This window comes from Podarcis vaucheri (assembly GCF_965113315.1).
Source record: "Podarcis vaucheri genome assembly, chromosome: 2".
Lineage (NCBI taxonomy): Eukaryota > Metazoa > Chordata > Lepidosauria > Squamata > Lacertidae > Podarcis > Podarcis vaucheri.
Genome location: NC_138760.1, coordinates 91,924,636 through 91,945,659, shown reverse-complemented (window position 1 = coordinate 91,945,659; position 21,024 = coordinate 91,924,636). Strand labels below are relative to the sequence as shown.

Below are 21,024 nucleotides of genomic sequence, written 5' to 3'. Positions count from 1 at the left end.
TGCCTTGCACTCCATACCACAGCTGCAAGTTGCCAGAGGAGGGAGGTGCTGGCCTGCTTTTTTTTTTTGTACTGTAGCATCATGGCACTACCAGTGGCCAGAGTGTAGTACTGCATCTCAACAGGAAATAGGTGACACAAGAGGTCAACGGGCTTCCATGTGGTCCCATAAATCTGCTGATTCTTCATTGGCTCCTCAGTCTCATTGCTCACTTACAGATTGGCCAGCTATTGGACTGTTATTTCAGGAGTAGCAAATGTGGGGTTCTCCACATATTACAGACTGCAAGTCTCATTAGCCCAATGGTCAAGAATTGCAGGATTATTTGAAAAAGGGCTGTGGCTGTTCAAAGTGGTATCTCAGTGATTTCAATGTGTGGTGTGAATGTGGTCTTGATCAACTGTAGCTTCCAGGAATTGAAGGAGAGGCTGTGGGGGACACTCAGCACCCTTAGAAAGTCATGCCAAGTCCTCACAGGCCCATGGAATATTATTTCTTTATGATGCAAAACAAAAAAAAGTACATTGTGTGTGCACGGCTCCATGGGGTGGGGACATTTATCACTGCAGCAGATGGCTGCAACCAAGGTACCCAAATCTCACATCTCTGTTTCTGTAAATTCTGGTCTGATCTGAAACTGCCTAAGGGGGAAGAACACCCCTCAAGCCATCCCTTAGGCTTCAGTCTAAAGGGAGAACAAAACAACAAAAGAAATGAAAAACAGCCCAACCCAGACTTGCCAGACTCCTATCACACGACACTATCTTATTGGCAGGTTCCTGTTATATTTCATGGTTTGAGTGTAGTGCAATCAAACCATGTGTAACCTGTAAATTGTGGGTTATTTATTAGTTGGTTCACGTGTACAGCCCTATATATAATAGTGCAATTTTGTAACTGTGATCGTAAAGGAAAAAAGAGCGGGGATTGGTCTCCTGGTTTTCTTAAACTTTATAATTGCTTATCTCTAAGATCTTTGCTTTTTCCTTCTTTATTTTCATCACCTGCATTCATTTCCAAAACCGCTGACTTAATGTATGTGTTTCAGGGGTTTCATGACATATTTTGGATATGGAGACATAAGCATTGCTTTTAGAATATTTGCTATGGTTGTATCTTAGGATCAATTGTATAGAATTGTTCTATTTGACTTTACTCATCTTCACTCACTCATTGTGCTCGTCCTTAATGAATCTTTCTGAGATAATCAAGTGACATTTACATGTTTGCTAATTTGTTTTATTTTAATAATATGTAGATTAAAAAGCCACGTACAAAAAAGGGTGTGAACTATATATATCAGGGTAAAGGGTTAGTGGAGTTTCAGAAAGATTGGGTTTTTAATTTCTTTTTGATACAGTATGCTAATTCACAGAGGTAACAGGGTGGTGGCGGGGGGGGGGGAGAGAAATTCCCAAGAAAGATATGATTTATGTCAGAAAAGCTTCTGCCAGCTAATTTGTTTTCCAAGTTTTAACATGAATAAGTTCCAGGGACACGTAGTTAACATACCGTATCAGCTCCTGGGATGCTCCAGCTCTATCCATTCCTGATACACATTGATTTCCACCTGATAAATATAATACACTCTGATGAAAAGTGGCAGGATCTGAATGGAGACCAGCTTATCAGCTGCAAAGGTCTGGCAGACTCAGAGGCTGAAATCAAAGAATATAAATATTTACATTTTTAAATGGGCTTGAAATGTGCACTAGATCAGAAGAGGCATCAATCCAGTCACCTTAGTGCTGTAATTCGCTGCCACGGAGCACCTTCAGTCATTTTTATGTCAGAAAAACAAATTTGGTACACAAGGAAGTTAATGAAATTAGATGGCAAATGATCAGTGTCCCTTGATAATAGAGAGACAATGGGCTCCCTAGCTGCTCCCAGGCTTGGGGTTATCTGCCTATGCTTTGTAATTATAGGAGAAATCCATATGCTCAATAAAATAAAGCAGCAACTGTTTTGCAGAGATAAAAATGCCTAGGCAAGGGTCTGGGGTTGTCAGCTGTCCTGATTCTGTCCTAAAAAAACCAACACCCTACAGTATTATGTATTGCTTTTCCTTCCTTCCTTCCTTCCTTCCTTCCTTCCTTCCTTCCTTCCTTCCTTCCTTCCTTCCTTCCTTCCTTCTTTTTACAAAATATCTCTACCAGGGCAGGTAGGGAATTATCCTGAATATTTAAAATTTTGTGCAGAAAAGGAAATAATGGGTTTTGTATTCTTTTGAAACATACACCCAGTATTCCAATAGTTGATGTACTCCCCTGGATTATCAGTATTTGGTGCCTCCTGTCTTGGGTACACCCAGTCCTTATTTTATAGAAAAACTGTAGCTATGTTTCCTACTTCAAAAAATAATCTGAGGATGACATTGGCTGTGGCTAAGACCATAGTTCACCTTCATGGACAGTTCATGGGAGGCGCTTTCCTGTGTGCGATCCCTCACCACATCTCTGCATGTGCACACAAAGGAGCCACCTGCAGCTTCCAAGAAGCTGGGAGAGAGAACTCACCATGCTTTGTCAACCTGGGCAGGGCTATCCATGCTCCCTTCCAGCCTGGTGTTGACTGACTAGTGATAGACCAATGCAATGGACCATGCCTAGAAGTTTGCTTTATCCACATGCTCCAGGAACTGTGTGAAGTTGCATCATGGGAAGATGTCTTCCACACCACTGCCACTATATGAGAATGGGACCTGAAGTCTTGGTTTATTTCATCTGTCATGTCTCAACCCAGACAGCTTCATAACACAAATACACATAAAGGACAATTAGATGCACGCCAAACTGAATAACAGAACCATAGAATTCATATGGTTGAAAGGGACATACTCCCAAGTCAGTGCGGATAGCAGAAGGAGATGTAGTGTTCTCTATGCTTCCTATCACTTTGTCCTGGTCCTTCTTACAGTAAGCACTATGCATATGTTCACAATGTTTTCACATAAGAATGCAAGAAGAACCCTCCTGGATCGGGCCACCTAGTCCAGTAAACTAGTTGGCGCAGTGGCCAACCAGATGCCTGTCAGAACCCGTAAGCAGGACATGAAAGCAAGAGCACTCTGCCCACCTGCAATTTCCAACAACTGGTATTCAAAGGCATACATTTCCGAGCACAATTCAAAGTGTTGGTGCTGACCTTCAAAGCCCTAAACGGCCTTGGCCCAGTGTACCTGAAGGAGCGTCTCCACCCCCATTGTTCAGCCCGGACACTGAGGTCCAGTGCCGAGGGCCTTCTGGTGGTTCCCTCACTGCTAGAAGTGAGGTTACAGGGAACCAGGCAAGGGGCCTTCTCGCTAGTGGCACCCTCCCTATGGAATGCCCTCTCATCAGATGTCAAGGAAACAAGCAACTATCTGACTTTTAGACATCTGAAGACAGCCCTATTTAGGGAACTTTTTATGTTTGATGTTTTATTGTGTTTTTAATACTCTGGTTTTTAATACAGAGTGGCTGGGGAAACCCAGCCAGATGGGCGGGGTATAAACAATAAATCATCATCATCATCATCATCATCATCATCATCATACTGCTTTTGACAGTGGAGGTAGAACATAGCCATTGTGGCCAGTACCCACTGGTAGCCTTGGTTGGTTGGCTGGCATCTGTCTGTCTCAAGAAACAATGGAGTGCCCCTCCGGGGGTGAAGTCAAACTACTCTAGAATCACTGTGCCTGCAGAGACTGCTGACTCCTAACTGCTGCTTCCTACATTGTTTTCGCTGTGTTAGCAGCACCGAAGTGATCTCTCTGGGGTGCAAATCTGGGCAGTGTATATGGAGGTGCTGGGCTGCTTATCACAGCATCAGCTGGGGTTTGTGTCCATAAGTGCAACTCCAGTGTAGTTCTAGTTCTTTCACCATTCTGCTCCCTGCTTTGGGGGTGTTCATGTTACCATTTACTCTGCATCCACTGCACTCCCACTGTTTTCCAAGTTGCATTCACAGGACATTACCCACAATCCATATCAATCCTGTCATTTCTTGACAAATAATGCTGTTTGCTATGCCCTCCCAGCCCCGTTCGAGCCAGGTTCAATCCCATTGGATAACTTAAGCTGCATTTACTCCGTGCCTAAGAATGTGGTGGACATCTGATGCAGCCATTGCATGTGTGCAAATGAGGATTCACGGATAAATTCATGAAAAGAGTTTGGAGGGGTGGGGGCTCCAACTCTACCCCACTAAATGATAAGCAGAAATGACTGCTCCCCGCATAAAACGGGGGGCACCCTTTGCGCAGCCCCTGGATCTGGAGCGGCTCCATCAGCATAGGCTTGGCTTTACCTTCCCTCAGGTGGGATACCTGGAGGTCTCCGCCTACCTCAGTCAGTTGTCCAATCCCACCTGGGGGAAGCGTTGCCAAGGAGACCAGGCCAGGTAGGGGAGGGATTACCTGCCCACACAATAGAGGGAGGATCTTACCTGGGAATCCTCACTTGGCTCCAGAGCTTCTCCCACCCTACCCACCCTCAGTTAATGTCTTATTTTGCAGGTTAACTTTTCTTCACAGGTATGTGGGCGCTGCTACGTTAAGGTTGCTGTTAAAGGGCCAGAAAGGAATTTCCCTGCATTGGCAGGTTTCGCCTTTTCCGTAGCAAAACGTCACAACTTTGGCTGTATCAGGCCTTGGGCAGAATCCTTTTGTCCATCTTCCTCTTTGCAGTGGCAATACCAGGGTTCCCCGTTAAAGGGGTTTCTGAAGGGAGGCTTTGACCGTACGCTGAAAGGTCGTCATTGCTCTCCCCTGCGGCGGCGGCGTAACAGGGGCGGCTATCTCTGCTTAAACATATGTTCTCCAGAGCCGGCCCATCCCCCCCCACTGGATAACCCTGATGCTCCCTAGGTCCCCGACTGGGGACTGGGGAGGGAGAACGGCCAATGCCTGAGCCAAGCTCTACCCACATTTGAAATTTAATAAAGTTGTGGCCAATTTAATCCCATAGCACATTGTCTTGAGTCGTTATTCCACATGACGGGGGGAGACCGCTCAGGATCTGGGGACTCCGCCTGTCCACGCAAATTAAGATCCAAAGGCCTGTGTGAATGAAAATGTTTTTGCCTGGTGCCTTTTTATGTCCACATATTTGGAAAGCAATTTCTCCTAATATAATGGGTTTTTTTATAATGTTCTTTTCACTAATATGTGCATTTTCATGCAGGCTTTACTCCAATGTGTGTGTTTTTGGACATATTGCTTGGCTGGAGAACTGCCCTGCAAAATTCAGACAAGTGCAATTGTTGATGCATGGTGGTGTTTTGGTTTTTGTATTGTTTCAGGAAGTGCAAATTCCACAGGCTCATGGAATTGAATTTGTCTCTCATCTCTTCTTGGGGACATATGGCCCAATGGCAGAGCTGTTGCTATACTTCACCATACTTCATGGCACCTCATGTATAGAGAGGTTGTGATCACCAGTGTATATATATATATATCAATGTGGGATTTTCTATAGGGAAAAGTAATATTCCATATTATTCTGTTGTACATCCACCCTGCAAATGACTCAGGCCCCCATGTACTGTGTGAGCATCCCACTGAGACGACAGGAATAGGCACCAACCTGTAATTACCTAGTAAAGACAATCAAATCACACACATTCAAGCCACCTGTGGTTCCAAATGACGAAAAGTGTTAGTTACACTGTTGTGTTTCTATAGCATCTCTGGAGAAAAAACAGAGGGCGTAATGAACCACTAGGTTTCTGATAGGCTTGCAAGAGGCAGAATTAAAACACTCACAATTTGCCCCTACCGTGGCTCCAGCAGAAAGACAGAGGGGGGATCACAATTAAACTTTCTCGCTTCCTCTTAATTTGCACAGATGAAGAGGGAGAAAATGAGGGAGGGGAGGAGGAAAGAAAGATTGTTTTTATTGCAATGGCTTAGCAACCTGAAGTTTTTCTTTATCCTCCTCCTTGGAGAGAAGGGGGCAGAGAGGGGCCCTGCTTTGAGCCCCACCTGATCCTTGGGGCTGTAACTATCCAAGTTGCTTCGTACTCAACGGCCTTAGCAAAGCCCAGTTTATATTGCCAAGTTCTTCTGCAGAGGCCCAGCTTCTCCAACAATGGTACATTGTGCATCCGAAAAGGAAAATGCTATTTTCCATTGTTGTTTAGTCGTTTATTCGTGTCCAACTCTTTGTGACCCCATGGACCAGAGCACGCCAGGCACTTCTGTCTTCCACTGCCTCCCGCAGTTTGGTCAGACTCATGCTGGTAGCTTCGCGAACACTATCCAACCATCTCATCCTCTGTCGTCCCCTTCTCCTTGTGCCCTCAATCTTTCCCAACATCAGGGTCTTTTCCAGGGAGTCTTATCTTCTCATGAAGATATACTATTATACTATTATATATGAAGATATACTATTATATATACTATTATACTATTTTCCATAGTACAGCCCTGACGTTGAAATCCCTTCCCCTCTAGTGCTGACATGATATTGCTCCCAACCGTCCAGCTCCAAAAGGACCCTGGGTGACTGCATTTGTGGTGGGAATGGAAGAGGGGCAAGAAACCACTTCCAGTTCCTCCTGATGTGTGCCAGCAGTGAAGAAGAGGGGGCAGAGACTAGAACATGGCTTTCCCGGAAGTGTGGACAAATCCACACAGTCATCTCTGTTCTGTACTTTCCTTCCTGTTGTCTTATCGCTTTGGCCCACTAGCTTAAGAGAAGGAGGAGAAATAGCCTTCACTGCATTTTCACATCTTCAGTAAAGTATGCCCTGTAAGTAACTCACCAGCAATTAAAAACCCCCTGCGATCTCTCTCTCTCTCTCTCTCTCTCTCTCTCTCTCTCTCCTTACACTTCCCAAGCTAAAATGAGCTGCCCAGAACAGGCCATCTTAAATAAACTTCCATCTATGCAGTGTAGTGCTTTTTGCTGCTGTTGTTTGAGATCCTGAGTCAGTGTTACGGGTAAGGGAAAACCACAACTCAATATGGTATTCATCTGAGATTGATGGGAGCTATTGGTATTGTTCGGAGCAAGCACCAAAATGCGTTTTAGTCCAGCTATTTTAAGAACCATTTACCAGACTTTCAGAAACTGCAGACTGCCTTCAATTGCTTTGCCACTGAACCTTTCAGGCCCAAATTAGAAAAAAGGATATTTTGTGACAACCTAAATTTAAAACAACTTTGCTCTGCACTCTGCTTATTGGGAAGCTGCTGGGCAAATGGGAAGGAGGCAAGTAGCCCTTGCACTGGAAAGCACAGGCCAAGAGGGCAAAATGAATGGTAGAAGGCCTCCTTTGAAGGCCAGGCCAGGAACCTTTGTGACCTTCACCCAATAAACTACTCAAATGGGTTATTGCTGGAAATAGCAGCAACAGAATTTCAACATTCTGGCATCACTTGGATGAACCTGTTCAATCCTTCCTTTAAATGTATTTCCCCCCAGTCCACGGTGAGGCAGAAAGCATGTTTATTTATTTGCCCTACAAATTGAATGTGGGGGAAATGCCAGGATGAGAACAGGCAGTGCTGCTGCTGCTGCTGCTGCTGCTGCTGCTTCTTCTTCTTCTTCTTCTTCTTCTTCTTCTTCTTCTTCTTCTTCTTCTTCTTCTTCTTCTTTCTTCCAGGAGGTATTCAAGGGTACGCAGTACTGGCACCTCTTTTTCGTTGTTAAAAAGTGTGGCACTTATTGTAACAATTTCATGGTGAGTACTGGCACCTCTTTTTCTAGAAAAAAGCACTAAGAACAGGTACACTTCCTTCCTTCTTTCAAGGCCCACTGACAGAGGACACTTTGCCCAGGATCCTCTCCAGTGCTATTTTTCTAGAAAAAGGGGTTCCGGAACTCACTATGAATGCCTCCCTTATTCTCTTACAATGGCAATGGCGCTTTCCTGAGAGGTGGCTGAACTGAGTTCAGGTGAGTTCCAGCTGGAAAAAAAGCCGCGATCAGTTCTCTGTTTGTAGGACTTCTTGGACCAAGCTCAGTTTGGACTTCAGAGCAGGCAGGATAAAGGGGTAGACAAAATGGCTAGTGGAGAAACGGGTGGTAGAAGCTATGACATGTGCCTAGGATCTGGTTCTGGGGGTATATTTAAAGGCACATGAAGTTATTTGGGTTGCAACATGGTGACAACTCTAAAAATAAACAGAGCCCCTCCCCTCAACTTATGGAGAATGAGAGAGAAAACAGTGCCCTGAGTTCATGAATAATAGCGTTGCTGAGATTGCCACCAGATCATGCCAGCTGAGACTGTTACTCAAGGGTCTCAAGCTGTAAACAGTCATTTGAATGTTTTAGCATGCTGGAGGAATGTCCTTGGGGATGGCAAAAGGAACAGCATTGGAGGGGGAGAGCTAGGCATACCATTCTTTATTCCTATCATTGCGCGCCCTCCAACAATGTAGATAAAAATAGGAGCACTCCTGTGCATGGGCAGAGTGGTGGTGGTGGAGCTAAGGGCACAGTTTGGCACTCCAGCAGGGCACGTTAGGATGTGGTGGGCAATGCTATTTCCTAGGAGAAAATATCACCATTAATTTTCTAATGTAAGTGCCACACTTTTTCACGACAATAAAAAGAGGTGCTGGGACTGCATACCTTCGAGTGGCCCCTGGAGAAAAGCATTGGTGGTGGACCAACCCAATCAGTAAAACAATTTCATTCACATCTGTGCCAATGGCTTTGGTGAGCAAAATTTGAAGGGAGGAAACTGGCAAATGCATTATAACCAATGCATTTCATGCCCGTTTCTTTGCATTCTTCAGGCCACATCACTTAGAGTTATGATATTTTGTTGTCACCCAAACTAAAAGGGTGCATAAGTGATGTGGGCTACATAATACTGATCTGATAAGCAGTCCATTTATGAGGCCTATCCTAGGCTGTCATCAGCATGCAAAAGAAAGAAAAATGGGAAGGAGGATTTGCCTAGGAAAAGGCTCTAAAAATGTGGCAATCCCTACAAAAATGGGTCGGTTGAAAAGAATTGCATCCCTATACCACCATCACCCCATTTTTCATTCTCCATGTTTCCCCTTTTAGCCTGTTGTAGTAAATGATACAGAGATTTTTTTTATAGCTATTGTACTGCTATACATTTTGCAGCATTACCTTCTTGGGAACGTTATTGTGGCTGCAAACAGAGCCCATGGAATGTGGGGCATTGCGCTGAAAATGTGCCTCCTGGCATCAGCCACGGTGTGCTCTGAAGTGCTTTATTTGATTGCTATCAACTTTCAAAGAGGGGGCGGGAGGGTAACAAACACCCTTTCCTCCATTCACAGATAACATAATATTGTGTGTGTGTGTGTGTGTGTGTAAGTAAGTAAGTAAGTAAGAAAGAAAGAATGCAAGGAAGGGGAAATCTTTAATATATTTCTTTTATCTTTGAAAGCCACGTTGCTCTCCTTCCGCAAATGTTGCAGGTACAAAAGATTACAAAGGTGATAAGGTGCCGGAGTGATTGTTTAAGCTGAAATTGACTCTCTGCAGCATTTGAATTAAGCAAAGGTAGCAGAGAGCACCATTGCAACAGCTTTAAGGGATCCACATTCTAAAGCAGCTTAAACATAATAGAAGGCTCTCGTCTTTCCCCACATCCACAAATAATCATCTTGTCTTTCCACTTGCGCTGACAGCAGAGGACTGAAAACAAACAGTCATTTAACAAAGATAATATTCCTCTTTGTTTCATTTTTGTTTCTATCTCTCCCATCATCACAGGATTGGAGTACTTGGGAGAACCTTGATTGCCATATATTTGCAACTATCTGTATAACACACACACACACACACACACACACACACACACACACACACACACGTCATCACTCTGGCTAAGTGCAATTGCTTCTATCTAGATGATATCTAGGATTATTTTCCATATCACAAAAGTGACGAAAAGTGGACAAGGAAGTGAGATATTGTGGGTTCCCATGTGAGCTCAAGATCCTGGCTCAATTTCCCTGCTGCAGAAATGTGCCAGTTCCCCCTCCGTTCCCTTCAAGCTTTATATGGTATCTCCACAATTTTGGGAAGTGCATGTGTGAGTCACTTATCTGCCTGCTTTTGGGTGAGTTCTGCAACAAAGCTGCCTGCATTCTCACCAGTTCTAGATGGCTCAGATCCGTGGCTTGATTCTGTAGACACTCTTTTGAAATGTTTTGGTATAAGTGGTTTATATGTCATAATAAACAAACAAACAAACAAACAAACAAACAAACAAATCTAATAATTGGCAGATTGCTCTTGCAGTGCTCCCAATTAGGTGCCAGTTGCATAGCCACTTAGCCTGTCCTGGTTTTTTTTTTTGGGGGGGGGGCATAGAGGAAGCTTATGTGTATGGGGGAGATACCACACTTTTGAGTCATCACAGATGCAGAGGACTGGTTGTTTTTTCTGTCAGAGGAGGAATGGGGACCAAAATGACTATCTCTCCCAGAACTAGAAAAGGGGTGGTGCCGTGGTGGCGTCCATTTAAGTTGCAGCAAAACTGCTCAAAAATTGCCCTTTCCTTTTAAAAATGTGCCCCCCTCCTGGAACCAATTAACTAACTGGTTAACTGTTTGCAATGTATTTATTTAATTCATTATAATTTTTTTGAACTGGCCAGCAGCCCTGGTGTAATTGTGCCTACTTAGAACTTTGTGAGTCATTCTGATGTTCCTTCTTGAAAGAAAAGTGGATATAAGCTCCAACCCACCCCCATCCACCTTCACACAAATGAACTATACAGCAACTAAAGAATCTCAGAGTCTTCCTTTTTAAAACCCATTAGCAGATTTTTGAAATCCAGCACGGTTATGAATTTTAGTTGCCAAGCACCATTCTCAACAATGCTGTGCCAGTTCCTTTTTGGAATGAAAATAGAGGTCAGGAAGGAAAAGGTGAAGAGAGAAGTGATCGTCCTCTTTCTGAAGCTGCCCTTGTTCTTAATCAGACGATCATAAATGAAGTCACATCGAAAAATGATTATGGAAAAGGGAGAACTATGACCTGTGGGTGGACACTTCTCTGCATGAGCACTCAGTCTCTCTAACCTCTGGCACTGTGTGTGTGTGTATGTGTGTGTGTGTCTTTGTGTGTGTGCTAAATCAGAAACTTGTTCAACCGTATTGAAAAACATGTTGGGAGCGGAAGATTTCTATTGATGCTGGCTTCAAAACAACCACTTAAATAGATGACTCTGCTTTGTGTCTCCAGTCCAATGCCAGAAGCATCTCATTATTATTTTAGGAAAGGGGAGGGGGAATGGATTCAGTGACACATGAAAAAGGGCAATGACTGTCAGGCACTTTGGAGAGAAATGAACTGACTTCGGCTCAAATGGAAAAGGAGGCCTGCAAGTCTTACACTCTAATGTCCTGGGCCCCCCAACCTCTCTCACTGCCAATGAAAACTAATAAATGAACAGAAAGAGAACCTTCCCATGTGACGCTGGCACAGAAACCTCACACATACACCGGGTAAAAGAATCACAATTTACTATCCTCTCCTCCCCCTCTCTCCCCACCTCTCATCTTCCCCAACCTTATACTGTATACATTAATGTCTCACATTGAATATAACTGATCTGTAAGGTAAAGGGACCCCTGACCATTAGGTCCAGTTGTGACCGACTCTGGGGTTGCGGCGCTCATCTCGCTTTATTGGCCAAGGGAGCCGGCGTACAGCTTCCAGGTCATGTGGCCAGCATGACTAAGCCGCTTCTGGCAAACCAGAGCAGCGCACAGAAACGCTGTTTACCTTCCCGCCGGAGCGGTACCTATTTATCTACTTGCACTTTGACATGCTTTCGAACTGCTAGGTTGGCAGGAGCAGGGACCGAGCAACAGGAGCTCACCCCATTGTGGGGATTCGAACTGCTGACCTTCTGATCGTCAAGTCCTAGGCTCTGTGGTTTAACCCACTGCACCACCCGTGTCTACTGATCTGTAGAAAGGACTTTATGATCTGAAAATAGATGCAATGTTTGTACATTTGTAACCCAAGAAAATCTTTAATAAAAACTTTTTTATTTTTTAAAAAGAGGACTTTGTAGTGCCACTCTCATGATTTATTGGAGTCATATGTGTTTGTGTTATGAGGATGGGCACAAATGTGGCCAATTTCCACTTTCCCTGATCCACCAAGGGAGATCTGCACGCATGTAAGCAGCTTTCCACATTCATTGCCGAGCTGATTTCAATCTGGATAGAAGCCCCATGCAATTCTGATGTCCATTAGAGCACAACTGAATTGAATCTTTTGACTTTGCATGTTGACTTTTGCATGTTGACTTTGGGGGCACTGGATGTTACATTGAGCTAGTTGCTTGCAACAATAGTTGGGGAAGAGGCCACAGAATTTAACCCAGGTATCGTCAGGGAGCAGAAGGCTAAGCAATCACAGCAGTATATGGAGGTGCCATGAGATACCAATACAGGCCTTTGTTAAACAGCAATTAGTGTTTGTCAAGTGGTAGCCTGCAGGCTAGGCTTTGCTCACTAGAGAGTTCTACATCTGATCTCTAGTGGAGCTACCGGATTTTAAATAATGTGTTCTGCTGCAGTTTCATTCATAAGGAAAATAACCTTGTTTTCAAAAATCATGCATGAGAAAAAGACAGAGAAAGAGAGCAATCCCATGGTTTAATTATATAGCTTTCCAGGACTTTACACTGAGATGAATGTATGTACAAGTTTTACAGGCATCTCCTCGTACACAGAATGAGAAATTTGGTGCTTCATTTTGACTTCACAGATTCCTGTACTGGGAGTTGCTCCCTTTAGAAAGCTTATTCCTGGAATGCAAAAGCCAAAGAAAATGAAATCACAAAGATAATGTAGCAGACAACACAGATGGAAAATGGGGAGCGAGGCTAGCAGGGACATATCGATGCTGCTCACATATGCTCCCATTGTGTATCCATAAGTTTGTAAGTGGATAAATTGTTCAGTTCATTTATAATCTGAAACCTACTTACCTTTCTTGACCTTCACCTTCCACGCACACAGCAAATTCATGCAGAGAATCCACAGTGTCAAACTGGAGCTTAACCAAAGAACTTGCTGAAAGACAGATGAGTTACTTGAGCCAGGTGGTTCTTTCAGAGGCTCTAAAATAATGGACTAAAAGAGCTGAAGCTTTCATTTTGTCCAGAATGCTGTCTGAAGCTGTCATTCTGTCTGCAAAATAGATAGCTCAGCCACTAGAGCACGAGACTCTGGATTTCAGGGTAATGAATTCGAGCCTCATGCTGGGCAAACGATTCCTCCATTGCAGGGGCTGGACTAGATGCCCCTTGTGCTCTCTTCCAGCTCCACAATTCTATGGTTCTGTCATTAATCAGCAAAGTAATCTTCTTGGGGATGGGCAAGTAAGTTTAACTCAAAATTGAAAATGAAATTAAGGAACACGACTAAGGCCTGTCCACATTTCCACTTGTTCCACGCCCAGAAAGCACAAGCCCAAGCGTTTTCCTCCTTGCCCTGCTCCTTCCCAAGGGAAAATGCTCTCTTTAACAACAGAGCGGAACAAATGGAAAACTTGAATTGCCCTTTTCTCCGTCTGAGCGCTAAAAAGTCATTCTCCCTGGGGGAAAGCAACTGGACAAGTGGAAGTATGGATAAGCCCTAAGCTGGGCCTATTAATGCCAATAGGTCTACTATGAATAAAACTTAGTTGACTAATAGCTCAGTCAGTAAAGCAACAGACACTGAATCTCAAGGTCATGGGTTTGAGCCCCATGTTTGACAAAATATTCCTGCATTGAAAGGGGTTGGACTAGATGACACTCGGGGTCCCTTCCAACTCTACAATTCTGTGAAATCTTACTAACCCATGCTTGCTCTAGCTGGCTTTGGAGCATCATTGGAGAAACAGGCAACGTATCCATTTTAAAAAAATAATGAAGCAATGATCTCACACCGTCTAATTCGGGGAAAGCTCTCTGTGCAGGCTTGTTTCATTACTGTTTGCTTTGGCTTCCTTTATGGCTTGATGGTGAAAGCCGGCATTCTGCACCCTGCAGCCCAATAGCTACAGGCTCCAGCTAAACGTGTCGCTGCTGATGCGACGCAAATTCCCATGGAAAGAAGAAGCCACAAAGACTTGAAAGAGAGAGAGACTCCCTAGGACTGAATAATGTAGTGTCAGTTCCTCTAATGAATGCTGATCCTGGGTGCGTGATAGGTAATTAGTGACTTTGATACCTGCAGGGAGCAGTCAAGCAGGTCATGATTTTGCTGTCAGAAACTTCATTGCAACAGACGCATCATTATCCTAGTCACTGCTGTTTATTAATACACACCTTCACAGGGAAATTTTATATCCTTTCCCCCGCATCCAAGGAGCACAAGCAAGCTCTGCAGGCATGCGTGGCAGCTTTCTGAATACCAGACAGAAGGCAGCACACTGTTCTCTCCATGAAAGAGAAGGGAAAGGGGCAAAGGAGAACTCTAGCAGTAGCCACCAGAAAACAATTCTTGAAAGCATCAGATCAGATCTGCCAAGTGCCTAGATCTCCACAGAACCAGGGAAGATGAGTGCTTGTGTATCTGCCCCCCTCCTGCTTTGTTCAACAGTGCAGGCAAGAATGATGGATTGTGGTGGCTGAGATGGTTGTCAAGGTCTGCTGATGCTGGGGAGTCTAGATAATTAGCAAGATAGCAGGAAAGCCTTAAGTGGCTATAGGACTTAGCCTGCCTTGAGTTCCAGGAACAGGTGTGGAGACAGGAAATATGTGGCTGTATTTCCCTCGCTGGAAAGCAACCCCAACTACTTGGCACATGTGCTGGATTAGGAATCAGGACTTTTATGTCAAAGATGGTGGTTGTGATAGCTTGAGATGTGCAACAGTTGTGCATCAGCTCTCTGTGTGGGGTCAAATAAAGTGAATTGAAGAGTTGAATCACAATGTCAATAAGTCTCCTTGAACTGAACCAGGTCTCCCTCTCCCCCAGCAACAGAGAACTATGCCACAGTTTTCCTGTCCTTTTAGAAAACAAAATAGTTGTATGCTTTCATATTGCTCTGTGTTTCTCTAGGTCAGAGGTAGGGAACCTATTCTGGCTTGTGAAGCAGATCAAATGTCTTCCCACCTCTAGCGGGGCAAATTTAACAGGTGGTTGCCAATCACATGATGTCATTATGATGTCAGGTGATGCTGTGCTTTGAAGCTCCAATTTCAGGGGCTTCAAGGCACAGCATGGGCCTGTTTGAAAGCACTTTTGCCCACAGCCCACAGGGAAGGTGGAACAGCCCCAGCAGTTCCCACAGATCTTAGATGGTTCTGTGAGGAGCTGATGGTATGTGTGGCCGCTGACCTGGGCTCCCTCTCTTCTGCCTTCCCTCATGGTGCACATGTCTTTAGCAGCCCCCAGGAAAGGTGGGAGTGGAACTGCCCCAAAAGTTTCCTTTTAAGAAGAGCATGTGGAGAGTGCAAAAGAGGAACTTTAAAACTGATCAAAGTGTTCTAAAATGCACCAGTAAAATATACTGTAAGACTGGAAACCTGATATTTAAGGGGAGGAAATAATATCTGTCTCTTCAAGATTCTAGGGACCCCAAACTTATCCTTTCTTTCCTCTCTGAATCATTCAGCTTTCATTCATTCCTCCTCATTTATGACTGTGCCCCCCAGACAGTACTCAAAACAGTGACAGTTGAACCTAGATTAGTGCAAAATCTAGGTCTGGGTATAATCAGCATATACATGACATATTTCCAATTCCCAGATGATTTTTTCTACAGTCGTACTTCGGAAGTCAAACAGAATCTGTTCTGGAAGTCCATTTGACTTCCAAAACATTCAGAAACCAAGGCACAGCTTCTGATCGGCTGCAGTAAGCTCCTGCAGCCAATCGGAAGCCACAGAACCCACATCAGAAGTTCGGGTTCCAAAGAACGTTCGCAAACTGGAACACTGGTTTGCGGCATTCGGGAGCCAAAACTTTTGACTTGCAAGGCATTCGACTTCCGAGGTACGACTGTAATGGTTTCATATAGATATGAAATAATAACTGAGTTAAGACCAAGTCCTGCCAGAACAACAGAAGATAGCTGAGAACCCATTGGCTGCCATCAGTTGTGTGTGTCTACGTGTTTAGACTAAAGAAACTCGGTTTGCTCTGTTTTGCTTTGCTAAATAATGATTAGTGGCAGAGCTTGGAAGACAATAAAACAAAAAAACCATTTTTTAAAAAAATGAAGAGCTTAGTATATCATCAGTACTTTGGAATCTAATGGGAACTTGCCAGAGAATATTACATAAAGCCTTCCTGTGACATTCAAAGAACACAAGCATAATCAACAAGGAACTTTTTGTGGGACGTACAGTACCGTGTTCATTTCAGGAAGGCATTTATCAAGGATAATGAATAGGTGTTGTAGCCACCAAATGCTCATTAAGTCATTGAGTAGGATGGCTGAGTCAGTTGAATATTATAACTGAACAGAGAGCCTAATTCAGTACCTAGTAATCAGTCATTTTCCTCCGCTTAATTTCTGTAGGTATGGTATGAACTGAATAATTTTACTAAAAGTTGTGAAGGAGGAAAGTGGGGAAGGAAGAGATTTACATGACTCTCTCTCTCTCTCTCTCTCTCTCTCTCTCCCTCTCCCCCCCCCCCATATGTAGATAAAAATGTAAGGCTGTCATTACACAGCCCCTATTGGAGAATTTGTATTGCTGCATCACATCCTGGATTTGCATGAAGTCAGAGTGCAGACCCCATTTAGGATTTGCACTGCCTCATTGCACTCCTGGACTTGCAGGGTAGGGTAAAGTAAGAGGGGGGAAAGGATGGTTTAATAAAGCAGGAACTGAGAGAGCTAAAAGAAAAATGGCAGTTTTAAACAACAGCAGAGGTTCGAGTAAAGCTTCATACAATGGGCTCTGCATCCTTCATCTCTCTCACATGAGGCAACTGAGGAATGGAAGAAGGGGACCTCTGAGTACAGTAAGAAGGGGGAAACACTGAAAGTTGGGAAGTGGCTGTTTTAAACAAAAGTTTAAAACTTAGCAGAAGTTGAGTAAAGTGGAGGTAGAGAACCATTGAGAGGGAAATGATGGTTTTGTCAGCATTGCCCTTGAGCCAGTGCCATGAACTGGACTCATCCACTTCAGCCCCGACTGGGCTAGGCGAGCTGGGTAGCACTTCCAGAGACCACCTTCTGCACAGGAACAGGTCAAAGTGCTGTGGACTCACAGCTTAGAGTTGTGAGCACCGGATTCACTTCCACAAGAAGACAGTCATCGCACAGCAGAGTACAGCAGAGTATAAATGACTTGGAGAGCAGCTCTGTAGAATATCTTCTTTATTCTAACTACAACTATAATACACAACTATAAAAAGGTAAAGGTACCCCTGCCCATACGGGCCAGTCGTGTCCGACTCTAGGGTTGCGCTCTCATCTCGCTTAAGAGGCCGGGAGCCAGCACTGTCTGAAGACACTTCCGGGTCACATGGCCAGCGTGACGAAGCTGCAGCTAGCGAGCCAGCACCAGCACAGCACACGGAAACGCCGTTTACCTTCCCGCTATAAAGCGGTACCTATTTATCTACTTGCACTTAGGGGTGCTTTTGAACTGCTAGGTGGGCAGGAGCTGGGACCAAACGACGGGAGCTCACCCCGCCGCAGGGATTCGAACCGCTGACCTTACGATCAGCAAGTCCTAGGCACCCACAGCGCCACCCGCGTCCCAATACACAACTATATACAGAGCTAAATGAGGTCTAAACAAAAATGCTGAACTGCACTGAGTGTCTGCAGCTGCTCTTAGCAGCAACCTTATCTATACACACGATCTCTCTCTAACACTCAGTCTCTCTCTCTCTCTTTGATGTGAGGCTGGAGCGAAATAAGTAGAGAGCAAAAACCTCCCCCTCCTCTCTGGAGAATCAGCAGAGAACATCAGCAGATTCTTGGATATGGGAGGGGTGAAATCTCCTCAGGTTTTGAACAGCAACAGGTATTTGAGTAAAATAGGGATGGAGGAACAATAAAGGATTGTTTAAAAACAAAATGAAACTCCAGTTTTAGTGAGGAGAAATAGCTGAGATGTGTACTGCACAGAAGCTACTACCAAAGACTAACACAACAGAGGCTTTCTCCCTTCTTGCTGTACTCAAACCCTGTGTTAAACTGCCACTTCCTCCCTCCAGGTCACCCCCTGCTTGCTCTACTCAAGCTTCTGCAAATGCTTAAACTCACCATTTTTTTCCTTCTCAGCATTGCTCCATCCCTGCTTTATTCAGATACCTGCCATTGTTTCAAATGGCCACTTCCCCCCTTCTCGGTATTTCTCCATCCCTGTTATACTCAAAGCTCTGCTGTTGTTTCAAACCACCACTTTCCCACCCTTAGTCTCCATCCTTTCTTGCTGCCATGCCACGGCCACGGCTGTTGTGCAACCTACCTTCAGTTTTGCTCTGCCACCCCACCCTAAATTCATGCAAATCCAGGCTTGGGAAGCAGCACTACAAATCCTCCAGTGGGGATTACGTGATGACATCCTTACATTTTTATTATATATACTAGGGGCTGCACATCTGTTCACTCTGCTCACCAATTGCTTACCATTACCCCACATAACCCCACCAGCATTTCCCTTTCCCACTCCATGCAACTATTTAGTTCACCTTTCACCAGATGCAGGGGTTACCATGGGGGTGGTTTGGGGGGGAGGGAGAGCAGATTGCACAAAGGGAGGGTGAAGGTAAAAACAGGTGCAAAGCAATGCTGCTTTACAGATGAGAAAAGTGACTCAGAAATGGGGTTCAGAAAGTGAAAAGTGAGTTTGGTAGTTTCTAGGGGATTGATCCCCCACTCTCTCTCTGTGATATTAATTTATTCCATGGCTCATACATCCCCATTTCATAAAATACCTTCCTCCACTGCTAGAAGATGCTTTGGTGGTTTGTTTGCTATTCATAAAGGATTGAGTGTGTACATGAAAGGCCAGATTTCATTATGCTGTTCCAGAATGGTGAAATAAAGAAGAGGCAACTCATAGGGAAGACTTTGACATCTTCAATACCATCCCTTTTTATAATCTAATCTTCCTGTTTGTTTATGGCACCCTTGCCATGGCTGGAGAGAAAAGCCTTGCTCAGAAACACATTAGAAGACTTTAGCCTCATGGGGGAAAGAACATATTGGGCAGGATTCACCTAACGAACCCTATCAGTGGAAGCCCTGTGCAAAGACTTCCATTTGTGCAGTGGGGCTTCCCCCTCTGCCCTCTCTGTGCCATCTCGGACCCCTTGAAATTGGCTTGGAGTGTGGGAGAGAAGCTCCAGGCCAGTGCATGCAGGAAGGAGAAAGGAAACCTGAAATGCTTGTGTAGACGGAACAGCCATCATAGCACAATGGGTGGGCTGAAATCCACTCATTATTGTTATCCTATTGAGCTAAGTGGCCTTCTCAAATGAGGATCGGGAACTGACCATGAATCTTCTGGAAAATTCTTATCAGGTGCCTATTGACCCCCAACTCAAACAGCTGATAAAAAGATTGCCCAAGCTTTATAGTCCTACCCCCCAACTGTCCTGTTTTAAGCAGGACATCCAGAATCACAAAAACCGTTCCTGGTTTCCGTTTTCATCCCAGAATGTACTGTTTGTTGGTCCAATGCTCTGGTGAAAGAGCGCTGGACCAAAAGATGCTCACTCTGGAGCAAGTCAGCAGCTCTGGTGCACCCTGCTGATGAGCACCTGAGTGCCAGACCAGAATATGCGCCCCTCCTGATGTCCAATCTTGTATACAGGTTGCTATTTCAGCTGATATGGATGCCTTGAACCAATCACATGAATGCCCAAACTGCTGTTTGCTACGGCCACTAGCAAGTCTTTTTCCAAACATTTTTTTCAGGGTACACAGGATATAAGGTCCATATGTAATTCAATACACTCAGGTTCTCAGAACAGCCAACTCATTGACCTCAGCACTTAAAAATTATAAGTGTGACTCACCCCGACGTCTCTAGGTTATGGCCCACTACTGGCTGAACACACTAATCAGATCTAACCAGCCAAAGCCTAATTCAAATCTGTTTATGAATCATGTTTTGTGGTTGTACTCACCTCTGTAGTGGGCATCTGTGTGAACAGGACAAGAAAAACAGCCTGGAGATGTAACAAACTTCATTTCAGCTCAGTCTGCAGCTCAGTTAAGGCAAAGTGCTTGGTTCAAAATTGATCAACGATGCAATCCTGTGCTCATTTGCTTGGAAGTAGATCTCATTGAATTTAGCAAGACTTGTGAACAAACATATTCAGGATCAGGCTGCCCATCACATTAATCAGTTCTGCTCTGTTGTATTCTATACCATCGGGAGTGGGAACTATGTAACTGGTTCATGGATCTGGCTTGATATGGTGTGGGGTGGGGCAGAGGCAGCGTAACTTCTTGTGAGCGGCCAATGCCTAGAGAGAATAGGGCAGCCAAATTAAAACTCCAGTGTAAGGGATCTTGTGAATGTGCATTGCCTGCTCTGTTGAATCCAATGATGCTGTTACCATCTGAAAGAAAAGACATATGTTATGTTCTATGAGGAGGTGAACGTCTTAAGTAAGTGACAATCCTTTAAAGAAAACAGGGGCTGACACCTGAAGGTGAAGGAAACTTGTTTTGTTTACGCTCAATGTGTTCAGGCTAAATAGCACAGCGACATCTCTATAGTGATAAATCCAGCACTCCATACTAGCAATGGGCTCATTTAAAAAACGAAGCTGCATCTATTCCCATGTCAACTAGCCTAACCACTTCTAAACTCTCATTGCCATTGGCTTTCTTTGGATATTTGATTGCTCTCCCACCCCCCTACCCCAAGACCAGAAACCCTCCTCCCCCGAAGTGCTTCCAATAATTACAGTCATCTCATTTGGAATTAACAAACCAACCATTGTATCCTGATTCATGATCAATGGGATGTTAAAGGAGTTCTTATTGAGTTTAATAAGTATATAAGTTGCTAGTTAATGAAGTGAAAATTATGTCACCAATAACTGTGTAATTACGTTCTTATTAATGCATTCAAATGCCTTGCAGTTTAAATGGTGTATAACAAGCT

At 44.3% G+C, this 21,024-nt stretch overlaps 1 long non-coding RNA gene across 1 annotated transcript; it reads right to left on the bottom strand.

The window, feature by feature from the left end:
* Nucleotides 1–12,615: 12,615 nt before the first annotated feature.
* Nucleotides 12,616–20,467, bottom strand: LOC309525512. The gene is made up of 3 exons (XR_014216367.1): nucleotides 20,036–20,467; nucleotides 12,934–13,018; nucleotides 12,616–12,750 (listed from the first exon to the last, which is right to left on the bottom strand). It is a non-coding gene; the product is annotated as an uncharacterized lncRNA (long non-coding RNA).
* Between the last annotated feature and the right edge of the window lie 557 nt (nucleotides 20,468–21,024).